We start from the raw sequence: 14,287 nt of genomic DNA on the forward strand, positions 1-14,287 counted from the left end.
ATAGCTTTATATTCATTCCAAATGTTGTCGTAATTTTCTATGGCAGCCCTTTTATACAGGGTGAGTTTTTTAAAGTGTTACAATGCGATATGTCAAAAACGGCTGCAAATTTTTTTTTGACATTTTGGTGACATTTCAAGTATACCGGGGGGCACTTTTTGTGATATTTTTGACATTTGCCCCTTCACCCCCCTAAGAGGGGGGGAGGGTCACTTCCTTATTTTAAATAGAATGACTTTTTTATTCTTAAATACAAATCTACATAAAATATGAAGTCTGTTTACAAAAAATTTTTAAAATTGCTCTGCTGGTTACGGAATTATGATCAAAAATGTTTTGATTAAATTTAAAAATAATTCGAATATTCTACTACAATAAAAACAAATTATTTCCTACTTTTTAACTATTTATCGTCTAGGTATTATGCCTAAGGAGCTGTTCGAAGTGACCGCCTTCGACTTCCAAACACTTTCTTATCCTTTCTTGACATGAGTTTCGTACCCGCTGTAACATTGCTGGTGTCACTAATGAACAAGCAAAACGAATCCTGTTCATGTCCTCTGGAGTTGTAGGTACACTAGCCATTACTTTGTCTTTTATAAATCCCCATAAAAAAAAGTCAAGGGGGGTCAAATCTGGCGAACAAGCAGGCCAGTTGACAGGACCACCTCGACCAATCCACCTGTTTTCAAAAATCTCATTTAAATAAGTACGGGCCTGTATGGCATAATGGGGTGGAGCTCCGTCCTGCTGAAACCATACGTTAGGATTTAAATTTTGGTTTAGTAGACGAGGTAACTGATTTCTTAAAAAATCTGTGTAGACCTGTCCATTTAAATGACCTTGGAAAAAATGCGGACCAATAACTCTATCCTCGAAAATACCACACCATACGTTCACAGACCAGGGATGTTGATTTGGTACAGTTCTCATCCAGTGAGGATTATTTGCTGCCCAGTAATGCATGTTATGCCTGTTTACCTTTTAGAAAAACAAACAACCAAAACTTGAATATGTTCTAATTTAAATAAGTTAAATCTTACCTGCCCGCAATTATTAAAAGAAGCCTCATCAGAAAAAATAACGTTTCTCAAAAAATGGTTATTTTCACGCATTTTTGTTGAAATCCAAGTGCAAAAATTAATGCGATTCTCAAAATCATGTCCGTAAAGCTCTTGATGAAGTGTAATATGGTAAGGATGAAACTTGTACCGGTGCAGAATTGTTATAATTGATGATTGACTAATTCCAGCATCTAAAGCAAGCCGCCTGGTACTGGTTTGAGGATCAATAGCTACTGCTCCTAATACAGCAACTGCCTTATTTTCATCTGTTTGCGTTTTAATCCGATTTCGTCGTTCACTTTTTAGACTACCAGTCATACGACTTCTGGTCTCCAGTCTCTTAAAGGCCATATGAGATTTTGGAATATCCGGAAACCTCTCGGCCCACACTACTGCAGCCTCTCTATAATTTTTTCTGCACTCCCCCAAAATTAACAACATATCTACTTCTACACTGAAATTCGCTTCCATTTTTTTCTTTTTAAACACAATTTACTTGTTAATAACACGTCAAAATTTTTATGTGACACTGCTTGTTATGTTGCCATGGAAATCCTACTGTTACTAGGATTTTCATTTCCATCCATACTAGTAAAATAAACAGTAGGATTTCCATGGCAACCGGCTGTTATTATGGTAAAATATTCGAATTATTTTTAAATGTAATCAAAACATTTTTGATCATAATTCTGTAACTAGCAGAGCAATTTTAAAATTTTTTTGTAAACACACTTCATATTTTATGTAGATTCGTATTTAAAAATAAAAAACACGTCATTCCATTTAAAATAAGGAAGTGACCCTCCCCCCCTCTTAGGGGGGTGAAGGGACAAATGTCAAAAATATAACAAAAAGAGCCCCCCGGTATACTTGAAATGTCACCAAAATGTAAAAAAAAAATTTGCAGCCGTTTTTGACATATCGCATTGAAACTTTAAAAAACTCACCCTGTATAATCGATCCCTTTCCTGCATTTGCTCCCTTCTATCTTGAGTTATCCATTTTTTATCGGCGTATTTCTGTTTTTGCACAATTTTATTCCTTGGGCACATATTGTCAAGAATTGTTCTAATATCTGTGACAAAATTATTAGCTAGTAAGTCACATCTGAACTATTTCTATTCCAATTGCATGTAAGCAGTTCTTCCTGAAGTTTATGGCATTTGTAGGTTTTAAAAGACCTAGTATAACTTACTATATCCATTGGCTGTTCCTTCGATTGATCCATAGAAATTGATATAATAGAATGGTCACTAATTTTAGGAGTTTGATGGACTTTATGCGAAAGAGATTTGTCATTTGAAATTAAATAATCGATCAGAGTCTGACTTCTTTGGACTAATCTAGTTGGAGTCTTAATTATTTGACTAAACCCATTGGTATAAATGATAGTTAATAATTTGTTACTATAAAAACTGTTTTTTAATAAATCAAAATTAAAATCCCCAAGGATAATGTTGGTGCCATTAAATCCACTAACTTGCTCTAAATATCCCCCAAAAAACTCTATAAATTTGGCATCTTGTTTGTGAGGCGAATGGTAAAAAATAGAGCACAAATATTTACCTCCACCCATAGATAGCTCAAAAGACAACAACCAGACATAATTATCAATAAACAATACAGATCCCACCTTATATCTTATATCGTTTCTAATAAGGGCCAAGACCCCACCTGTTCTACTGTTGTTACTAGTGCATTGCTCCAAATTGTACCCATCAATAATCAACTCACATGGTTGAATAACCGGGGTTACGTGAGTCTCACTCAAAAGCAAGATCTTAGGCCTCCAGTCATTTACTAGTAAAATAATGTTATCTTTGTTGTTAAGATAACCATGGCAATTAAAATAAATAATGTTGGTGTTAAGTGCAATATTTAGGTCTAATTGCTACTTAATATATTTATTCCTTTGTAACTCTTCAATTCGCTTATAGGAATCACAACTAGTTACATCCCAAGAAACGTGATTGACGTTTAGCCTAAGACCATACTTTTCATTAGATACTACACAATTAATACACTTAACGCTACTTACATTACATTCTTTAACATCATGGGATCCACTAAACTTTGCGCACACTTTATTTTCTTTACACTCTTTCAGTAAATGACCATACCGACAGCACTTGAAACACCTTCGGATACCATATTCGTTGAAGACAGGACAACAGTTCCAACCAATGTTCATTTTCTCCTTTTCAATAAACACTGCATACGTGATAGCATCAACTTCCAAGATCATATTGAACTTTTTGTTTACGATTTTAGTTTTTCTCACAATTTGAATTTTTCGGTTTGGAGATTCTGGAACATTATTTTGACTCTTAATTTTGGCCAAAATTTCGTTATCTGATAGGTTGAACTCAGACCCATTAATGCCTACCACCTTAATCCTGTGCTCTAAAAGTTTTGGTACCTCAACACTTATTATATGTATTTATCGTCGTCCCAGATGTAATTCTGGGGAATTTCTGACACTCTTTGAAATTTTTTTGACAATATTTTCAGTGGAAGCAAATTTAAGCGTTTGTGGCGATCTTAATAATATTGATTATCTCAGACTCGCATGAGTCTGATAGCCTAAAAAATCTGCTGGCTTCTTTTAATCTACAAATGGTTATTGAACAACCAACAAGGATCACATCATGCTCCCAAACATTAATTGATTATATCTGTTTAAATTTGGTCCGTGAGCTAAATTGTTGTCCAGGTCATTTCTTCTGGATTGTCCTATCATGAGTCAATTCTGGCTAGGGTTAGCGTACCGAAAATAAATAGGGATTTTTTTTTAAATTCGGTAGAGTCTACAGCGATGCGAATCTTAGACGCTTTAGAAATGTATGCAATAATACTGATTGGACGGTGCTGTATCGTTCTCTTGTTCCTCTTAACCACTTTAGTTACTTTGTTTTGAGCATTTTCAATACGAGTTTTCCCACGAAATAGACAAAAATAAAGCCTAAGAAACCATGGATTACACATGGTCTTAAAACCTCATCAACTAATTTAAGATTTCTACACACTTTAAGAAAATATACTACTAATCCCTTGTTTCATACTTATTTTAATACCTACATACAGAAGGATTTTTAGGAAAACAATACGAAACGCTAAGCAACTTTATTATGAAAATAGAGTCCATAAAGCACGCAATAAAGCAAGGGAAAACTGGAGTATCATTAATAAGCTAAGGGGTAATTCTTCAAAGCCAGGTGCAGATAATCTTAATCAGGTCTACTGCTCAATAACAGCAAGACTCCAAAATGAATCCTCAAATAGATACCCTATAGTATACTTATAATATCTCTATATAAGAATCGTTTTATTTGACACTGATTTTTTATGAAATCAGAAAACTGTTGAACGAAACAAAAAAACATTTGGGATTGATGGACTATGCACCAGAGCTTTGCAGAGTTTACCTGATAAAGCTCTGGGCTCAATGGTTTATGCCATAAATATTTCTTTTGGTACTGCAACATTTCCACACAAGTAATCTTAAGGTTTCCCTCGTGACACCTCCCTTTAAAGGTGGCGAACCAAATGACCCCACAAATTACAGACCAGTTTCACTTTTGCCCTGCCTGTCTAGGGTATTGAGAAACTAGTGAAAGTAAGAATAGTAGGAAAGCTACTACTAAAAATACCTACTAAAAATAATATATTAGGGGAATGTCAATTTGGTTTTGTAGAGCGCACTAGCACGAGTGATGCAATGTTTTCATTTCTGAAGAGATTATACTTGAGATTGAATGAGGGTCAGTTTGCTGCAGCGGTATTCTGTGACTTCTTTAAAGCCTTTGACTGTGTCAATCATAGAATACTGCTCGGTAAGCTTTCTAGATATCGTTTTAGGGGAGTTGCTCTAGAATGATTTAAATCTTTTTTGTCAAGCAGAAAACTTTGTGTAGCGAGCCATGGAGTTCCTCAGGGCTCGGTTCTCGGTCCCCTTTTATTTCTATTGTATATAAATGACCTAGCATCTTTCCAGATAAGAGGATTCTTCACTATTTTTGCAGATGACACCACTATCTTATGGGCAGGCAATAAAAAAACACATTAACAAAAACAATCTCTGAAGATTTATTAATCACCACTGTTTAGGGGTCTGATGCTAATCTGTTGTCTTTAAATATAGATAAGATTACATTTTTATGTTTTAAGTTTGTATGTTCATACCAGTTAATGATTCACAACAAAGAATTGGAAGTGAATAATTTCAACAGATTTCTTGGAATTGTTATTGATAGTAAACTGAAGTTTTGTGACCATATATCAGCAATGAGGCAAAAACTGGCTAGAGGATATTATATTGTTAGAGTGATTTCAAATAAAGTGGGATTGGAATCTGCAAAATCGGTCTACTTTTCTTTAATTGAAAGTCACCTACAGTAAGGATTAGCCTTTTTAAGCTGCCGTAGTCAAGGGCTTTGTAACTGTGTGTTTAAAAAAGAGCCATTGGATACATGTGTCATAAATCTCAACAGGAGTCATGTAGATCCCTATTTGAAGATTTAAAGATACTTACCTGGTGTTGCTTGTTTATTGTTAAGTCTGCTTGCCTAATATATAAAAAATATAAATCGTATCTTCGAAATAATGACCCCTCAAAACATTACCATGCCAGACAAAATAACAATATTCCAATGTCCATCCCGAAAAGCGAATTAACTTGGAATTCCCTTGTATACTTGACTATAAAAATTTTTAACCATCTTCTAAATTGCATCAAAGCCTTTTAAAGTTATTCTCGCTTTAAAAAGTCCTAAACGAAACTGCTAAAAAGCAAGTATTTTTATAACCTAATCGAGTTTTTTTGAAGATAATTAAGAATAGGCCAATGGGATATAATTAGTTTTTAATAAAAATTTAAAGGTTTCATTTTTTGTCATGTTATATTTTATATTATTTTTGTGTTGTTACTCTCATAAAATTTTAACTAATTTGGTCTTAAATTTTAAATAAATTTTGTGTTATTATTGTTTACGCTAGTAATATTATTATTATTATTATTTTATTAGATAAAAGCCAAGAATTTACATTCTGTATAGCTCTATGAACTAAGTAGGCATTACAATATATTTTAATAAATCGTACAATCTATCCAAACGATTCTTGAAACAGTTTACAGTAGGAGCAGTTATGACATCTACGGGTAACGAATTCCAAACATCAAACACTCTATTAGGCAAAAACATTTGACGTGTTTTTGTTATCTGCTTTGTTTTTTTAAATTTTAAAGTGTGAACGCGAAGTCTAATATCCCGATTTCTTTCAAATAGTTCGTTTAGATCACAGCCCAAATAATTATACAGGATTCTGAATGTAAAAATTAAATCACCACGAAACTTTCGTTTATCAAAAGTTATCAAGTTTGCATTTGAAAGTCTCTCGCTGTAGGTAGGTCTCTGCATATGCAAACCATACGTATATCGTGTAGCGCGTCGCTGCAACAATTCAAAAAAATTTTTGTCGCGCACTAGACGGGACCTGCATATTCAATAATAGGCCGGACAAACGTGGTATACAACTTCATAAAGTTGTGAAATGGAATTTTAACAAAAGCCTTTTGTAGCAGATACAGCATAGAATTTGCACGTTTCACAATTGAGGCAATATGCTGGGACCAAGAGAGATCCTTTGTTACTATTATTCCGAGATCCGTAGATAAGATTCGACTTTTTTAAGTTCAATGTTATTTATTTGGTAGGGTAGCTGGGGATTATTTTTTCCTAAATGTAACACCACACACTTATCCGCGTTAAGAGGAAGTAACCATTCACTGTACCACTTCCAAGTAGTGTCCAGATCGGTTTGCAATTGTTGATGAGAATTTAGGGGAACTGCATATATTTTTGTGTCGTCAGCAAACATTGATACGCAACATTTTAGTTCTGAAGGTAAATCACACGTGTAAGCTAGGAACAGGAGAACAGCCGAGGACGAAGCCCTGAGGGACTCCGCTGGATCCTGGATACAATTTTGACATGGTGCCCCCACCCTCACACTGAACTTTCTGGTTTTTAAAAAGTCTTCAATCCAATTTAACAATTCTCATCTAATGCCAAGATGTTCTAGCTTATGTAACAATCGTTTCGTGGGAACTCTATCAAATGCCTTTGAGGTAGATGACATCTATTGGTTGGTTTTTGTCTAAGGCTGTTATCCACGGCATTGTTAAGGCATTGAAGCAGGTTAGTAATCGTAAAGCGACCCCTTACAAATCCGTGTTGGATATTGGGTATTACATAATTTTCAGTTAAGTACAAATGTTTGCACTTCATCTCGAACAATGGACTGCATAATTTTGCAAACAATCGATACTAGGCTTATCGGCCTATACTTGCCTGCTGATAACTTGTAGCCTTTTGTCAAAAATTATTGGCGTGACCGATGCGACTTTCCACTGTTTGGGTACAGAGTTTTTATTCATTCAGAGTATTTCATAACTTTTGCAAGAGGCGCAGCTATCACTTCACTGCATTTTTTTAGAATAGTTGCCGTTAATTTGTCCAAACCTGCAGACGAATCGTTTTTTAATTTTTGAATCTTTTGTTTAATTTTTTCCTCATTTATATTTATTGTTGTTAATGAGTTTAAGATACGAGGACAGTGTGGGTATTTGCATTTCGTTTTCACACATGTTGTTGTTGCTCTTTTTTAGTAACGGTATTGAAACCCTTGATTTAATTGAGGAGCGAATGTATTTAAATAGTTTTTTGGGGCTTTTGTCGTTTGCTAAATTAATTTCAAAATTTTGGCGGGAATTTTTGATTAAGTTTGTAAGCATTTTCGAAAAACTACGATGATTCGTCAGGTCAATTTCATTTCTTGAACGCTTATATTTAGTCCAGAGATGTTTCTTCCGTTTAACCATGTTAAAAAGATTTTTATTTATCCAAGGTTTCTTTGCTTTCTGTCGCATTGGTTTTTCTTGAGAATTCAAAGTAATAGAGTCGCAAAGAATATTATAAAAAACTGACCACATTTCAGATCAGGATTCACAGGATATAAACATTTGGTCCCAGTCCAACTTTCCTAGATCATTACAGACATGTTCGAAATTTGTCACCAAGTATTTATTTTGACTAGTTCTTCATTATGGGATTTTGTGGAAAATTGAAGTTCTGCATTGATTATAATATGATTTAATTTTCCAATAGGGTCCTCGATTTTAATATTGCAAACAAGAGATTCTTCGTTTGTTAGTAATAAGTCGAGGGTCGATGGTTCCTGGTTTTGTCTGTATCTGGTTGGTTCAGTGATAAGTTGGGACAGATTACTATTTAACATAAAGTCACTAAAATAGGTTTTAGAATTGTATGGTTCAGGAAATAACGTAAGCGGCCATTTTAAACTAGGAAAATTAAAGTCACCGACTATTACTAAATTTTCACATGTCCTTGATAAGCCTTGCATCTTTTCAAAAAGCTTTTTGTTGCTTTCCAAACTGGTATCATTGCGGGGGCCGATAGATACACATAAAAGTAAAAGAAATATCTTTGCTTGCTATTTTTAATATTAGGGTGTCTATGTTCTCAGAAGAAAATGGTAACTTTTGTGAAGAAAAATCAATTAAAATTTGATTGCTTATATAGGCGCAAACTCCGCCCACAGCTTTATTTGTTCTATCTGTTCTGAATAAAGTATACCCGGGTAAGTCAACCAAGGAGTCAGATATTTTATTTGAAAGCCATGTTTCGGTTATAAAAATAAGATTTGGGTTTGTTAGTTGAATTTTGTAGAAAATCTCGTTGTATTTAGCCAATAAACTGCCTAGGTTTGTATATAAGATTTTCCATTGGAGAAAAGATGTATCTAATCCTTTTTTGTGTCAACAGACACAATTTCTGGTACCCCTTTTATGTACTTGATGGGAAGGTTATCTTCACCATTATCATTTTTACGTTCAAGTTCTTCTCGTAATTGGGTTAAATAGTTAAGTTGATTTTTGGTTTTGTCATCTGATATTTTGATCGAGCGGGTAAGGTCATTATCCAGGAGTTTATTTTTGTGACGTAATAGTTTCTTTACCGTGCTAGCATCAGTGAAGGTAACTTTAATGTAGCGAGGGCGTCCTCCGGGCTTTGATACTTGCCCCAATCTCAAAACGGAAATCGGAGCTGGTACGTGCTCATCTATGACAGTTTAAAAAAAAAGATTAAAAAAAAAAGATTATCCGCGAAAACGTGTTTAAAATTTAAAACATAGGAAATATTTAGGTTTTTTTATTATACTATTTTTAGATTTAAAGAAAAATAATAACAAATTTCAATGCATGTTACACTTTAAATCAAGTAGTTTTTGAATTAGAGATAGTTGAAAAACTACTCTTTTGAATTTAAGAGGTACACTAAGTAATTATCACATTCCTCTATAAAATCTATAAGGTGTATTCAATCAGGGCCGTCGAGAGTAAAACCGGGACCAGGGAGCAACGATATAGAGCAACGGAATATTCTTCCCTCCAAAATATTACGATTTGACCAAATTCTTCTAGTCTGAAAAACAATAATAACCAAGATACAAGTTGAAGCGCAGTTCAAAAAGCAGCATATAAGCACAAAATTTGGCAACCATTCATGCTCTGTCGAAGGAAACTGAAAAAAATAACCCGCATTATTACGATTACAGGAAACTCAAGACGATGATGAGTCAATTCAAACTCCATCTCCAATTCTCGCACAACAATGCATGATAGAGACTCTACACCTGCATCATCAACTGCTAGTAAAAGGTCACGTAAACAACAAAAAGGAAAAACTGATCAGGAAGAGGATGTCGTAATAACTATCGTTGGAAATAGGCTACGTACTAGTGCAACTAATATGGATGATCCATGTAATCTTTTTAAAAAAAATGTTAAGAAAAATCAAAAGAAACTAGGCTATATACAGAAAAGCTTATAAACAATGAAATTTATTGTTTGAAGCTGAAATGGGCAATATTGTTATAATTAATGGGCAATAACGGCAAACTGATGGTTCAACAAATCAAATTTATTTCCAGTTAACTATCACAAATAATAGGAATTCCGGTATTAATCAATCCAATCAATGCCATACTTATGTGCAAGATAAATACCAGTTACCATATTCCATAACTTATCCATATGGACCTTCACTGCATGAAATGCAACCAAGTTTAAATATTTGTCAATACAACTTCAGCACAAGTTTTATCTCAATCCCATTTAGAAAATAGCATTTTATCGTTTTTTGGAATTTATCAACCAAATAAAGAGGACTAATCAGTCATGTAGAAGGTTCTTTATATTGACAATATTTTTGTGACCATACTTATCAATAATATAATAGGCCGGAAAATACTTTTTTAAGAAGATTTATTTTGTTTTTTTTTCACGGAATATACTGTTTACTTTTGTAAACCATACATTTAACTTATATTTATTTTCTTACCTTCATATTGTCATTTCTTAAAACTTGAAATATGGCATATTAGGTTTCTGGAATTATTTTGCCTAACGCCTGAGGAGAAATTATTGTTGAAAACTTTAAATCTTCGTAATTCTTTCCAGTAGCTATTGTGTCCTGCTTCTCAACCAGCGGCATTACTAACTTAAGCAGCATCACGTTTATCCATCTTATTCGTCTTTATCCATCCTCAGATAGTTTCTCTAATCATCAGGTTGTAGGCGTAATTCTTCTAGTAAATTTATACATATGTGTAAAATCTTGTCGCTTTAAAAGAAATTCCTTCACCCACCTGGTACGTGCTTGATACTGTTTTTATTTTTGTTTTTTTTTCATACATCCATACGCCACTGATAAAAATATCAACTCATCTTCATCACTTATCGTTTACAATGACACTATTTGTTTGACACCCAAGTAACCTCGTCTAGGGATAACAGTGCAACGCCGTACATATATGACATACATGTATTAACATTCGTGTATGACACACCCTTTTCAGAGGGTGGACAAGAGGCATATGGAAGGTTAGCCAATCTTCCACGTTCGCCGCGCTAGGAAAATAGTAGATCAAAATAAATAGTAGTAAATAAATATTTCTTGTAGTCTTAGGTCATGGTTACACTATGTATGTGTGTAAGAAATCAGTTGACCATTTTTGTGCTTTAAGTGTTTCAATCCAGACCTACATGAACGATAAAAACACTGCATTGCCATCAGATGTGGGGTGTGAATGAGAGGTCAGTCATCTGGATTTTAGTGAGAAACAACTTTGTTTTTGCTGGTGCAAGCGATATCGATAAAATGTTGCAAGGTTTGAAAAACGAATTGCTGGTAAATTCAGCAAAACTGGAAGAAAAATCTACCCCACTCACCAATTACAAAATGAGCTTCGAAAACACCTAAGAATTGTGGTAGGTTGGAAGAAAAGATTGTAAAAAACAATTCCAAATTTGAAATAGGAAATTAAAGAAAAAATTCTGGAAAAAATTGGAGGGTCACCTAAAATCTGTCGTTTTTAAAACGCAACCTGAGTCCACTAGAGTAACTAGGAATGACGTGCTATATCCAAAAAAACATTTGTAAATAATGAACATTTGAAAGTAGGCTTTATTATTGTTTTTAAAATAACGGTAATCATTTTCAACATTTAATTAAGTAATCATAAAAATTTCAAAATAGTGTACTAGTTTTAATTTATTATTTTCCTTGATAAACAGAGAAGAATTTTCTAAAATGTTATTTTCTATGGTATCATTGCAAAGCGTTTTTCAAGAACTTCAAGATGATGTATCACTCGAGCCCTCTTTCTATTTAAGATACCCAAGAGGATGAGATAACATACTTGTTTTTGTTCCCCCTTCGTTTAACAGAAATAGTTTCCATGCATTGTATTTATCTAGTTTTTCGTTTCTAATATATGACCATATCAAGTTTTTAAATTGTCATCCTATATAAGGGTTACTTATAACTGACTTCTAAATATTTTAAATTGCAATGACTTTTTTTGCAATAAGTTGGCTCCCAAATATAGTATTAGCTCAAAGCTGCCAAATCTCACAGTCAATCAATTAATCAATGCTTTATTGTCAAGAAATTGTTACAATTTGTAAACAAAGCTGTAAAACAAGAAAGATACACAAATACAAACAAAACACAATTAAGGAAAGGAAAAACAAAACAAAATTTAAAAAAAAAATGAATAAATAAATAGAATAGAATATCTATAATATATACAGATTAATACAATTTAAAAATTGTAAGTAGTCAAAAATATTATTATAAAATATACAATTTAATGTATACAATGTCAAAAAAAATCATTAAAAAATCTCTCTAAAAAAAAATCGTGGACCTAAGTGGATAACTATGGGAAGGCCTATCAGATGCTGAACCGTGTTTGCGTATTAGACAGACGGACTCAAATATGAATAAAGACGGAAGACTTTAATATTTGAAATTTTTTAAAGAAATGCTGGCAATGACTTCTGTATATAAGTCTCAGGGTATAACGTAAAGCTCTCTTTTGTAGTCTAAAAATACGGTCAAATTGAGTTGTACTACATGTTCCCGCAGAATGGAAGGGCGTATCGAAGGTGCGATTCAAAAAGGGCAAAATAAACTGTTCTAGAAGTAGACAGGCTAAACTCCTTAGAAATGGATCTCAACGCAAAACAAGCGGAACTTAATTTTCTTGATAAAGAGTCAATATGTGTCCCATTTTAACGAGTTGTTAACAGTTAGCCCTAAAAACTTTACAGAATCAACTTTGTCAATTGTTGCGTTACCAAGTACAAAAGATTGCAAGGTATTTTTATAGGACAACATTTTAGTTTTGGAAATGTTGAAACAAAGGAGATTAGAGTCGCACCATGATTTGATAGTAGTTAAATCACTTGATACGGTTCTATGAAGTGTAGAAATATCCGGATTACTCCATGTAAAACTCGTATCATCAGCAAATAGACAGACTTTACCGTTAATATTTAGATTAGCAACGTCATTGATGAAGATAAGAAACAAAATAGGGCCAAGTACGGAACCTTAAGGCACTCCACTGTGTATTGGCTTGCTTAACGTTTTAAGAAGACATAGTCGAATCAACTCTCACAGCTTGAATTCTGTTATCGAGATACGACTTAAACTATTTAAAAGGCGCTCCTCTAAACCCGTAATATTGCAACTTTTTTAATAAGATGTCATGATTAACACAATCAAAGGCTTTAGAAAAATCACAGAAAATTGTTGCTGTAGGGTGTTGTTTAAGCTAGAGTATACATTATTAAAAAGAGAAAACATAGCATCATTTGTGCATTTGTTATTTAAAAATCAAAATTGATGGGAAATAAGTATTTTATATTTTAGCAAAAATGATAGATGTCTTTTTTTAACCAATTTTTCAATAATTTTTGAAAGTGTGGAAAGAAGAGCTATAGTTGGAAGACTGATCTTTGTCACCTCCTTTATGTAGTGGAATTATTATCGCCAACTTAAGGCAGTTAGGAAAAACACCTTTTTGAAAAGACTGATTAATTAGAGTAATAAGATGACGTAATGTACATTCGGGTAGATTTGGAAACATTTTGAGAGTAAGTCCATCAACTCCAGAAGAGCCTTTGTTTTTGATTTCCCTAATTGAACTGCAAAGCTCTGGTAACACTACGGGCGTAAAGAAAAAACTGTGGAAATTCTCATTTGCAATGGGAAGATAGAAAGTGGATCATGGGAAGGAGTTATGGTACTCATTAAATTATTTGCCACATTTACAAATCAATCATTAAGATTCTTAACAATCGACCATGTTTCCTTAGCCACATTTTTAGATTTAGCCAGTCTCCTATTATAGTAAATATCCTTGGCGGCTTTTAAAGTTCTCTGATAAATCTTTTTGTAAAGTCTTACGTATTCATGAAAAAAAGCGCTGTCTGAAAATTTCTTAAGATGAGATAATAAGCGCATGTTCTTAGCAGATGTACGCAAGCCTTGGGTAGACCAGGGGTTATGTTGCTTCTTTTTAAGAGGTCTCAAAGGAAAGGATTTGTGAGAAAGACTAGATAGCGTTTTTACAAATCTAGAGAATTCTGAATCAACGTCGTCAGAGAGAATATTCCAGTCAGTTGATTGACAAAGGTGCCTAAAATGTAAAAAAAAAAATTCCGCGAAAATACGGCCTAATTTGCGTGGGACACTTTAACTTTAAGATTTAGTTACGAAAAATTTTGTTAACACTGCTTTATGGTCTGAGAAACCTGAGCTTAAGACAGTACAATCGACGAAATCTGGCTC

This window comes from Anthonomus grandis, chromosome 22, assembly GCF_022605725.1.
Source record: "Anthonomus grandis grandis chromosome 22, icAntGran1.3, whole genome shotgun sequence".
In the NCBI taxonomy this organism is placed as follows: domain Eukaryota; kingdom Metazoa; phylum Arthropoda; class Insecta; order Coleoptera; family Curculionidae; genus Anthonomus; species Anthonomus grandis.